This window comes from Pteropus vampyrus, unplaced genomic scaffold (genome assembly GCF_000151845.1).
Source record: "Pteropus vampyrus isolate Shadow unplaced genomic scaffold, Pvam_2.0 Scaffold10674, whole genome shotgun sequence".
Taxonomy (NCBI): Eukaryota; Metazoa; Chordata; class Mammalia; order Chiroptera; family Pteropodidae; genus Pteropus; species Pteropus vampyrus.
The window spans coordinates 2,521-2,849 of record NW_011899455.1 but is presented as its reverse complement, the minus strand read 5'-3'; the positions used below and the strand labels follow the sequence as shown (position 1 = coordinate 2,849).

The 329-nt window shown below is 36.5% G+C and overlaps 1 protein-coding gene across 1 annotated transcript in view; it reads left to right on the top strand.

Annotated features, from left to right (window-relative positions):
* Nucleotides 1–172: 172 nt before the first annotated feature.
* LOC105310749 (eukaryotic translation initiation factor 5) overlaps nt 173–329 on the top strand; it is a 2,475-nt gene continuing 2,318 nt past the window's right edge. Inside the window, exon 1 of the mRNA XM_023526832.1 lies at nt 173–319. The gene's annotated coding sequence lies outside the window, so the exon portion shown is untranslated. The remainder of the gene's footprint in view (nt 320–329) is intronic.

Genomic DNA, 329 nt, shown 5'->3' with positions numbered 1-329 from the left:
TTCTAAACTGGGTACTTGGGAAATAACTTTGTCATGGTATCTTTTGAATATTGAATTGCAAGGCTAATTTTTACTTTTTCTGTTAATTCAAATATGTTTTGACTGTGGTCCCAGGCATTCTTTGGTATCTATCTTCTGGCAATTCTAGAACTATCAAATTGGGGGGAAAGGTCATAAGAACAGGGACCAAGTAGTATCTCTAGAGCAAAAGGTGCCTTCATTTCACTGAGTTGTTTCTTTTTATTTGCAGAAAAAGAAAGAAGAGGGTATCATTGACTCCTCCGACAAAGAAATTGTTGCTGAAGCAGAAAGACTGGATGTAAAAGCCA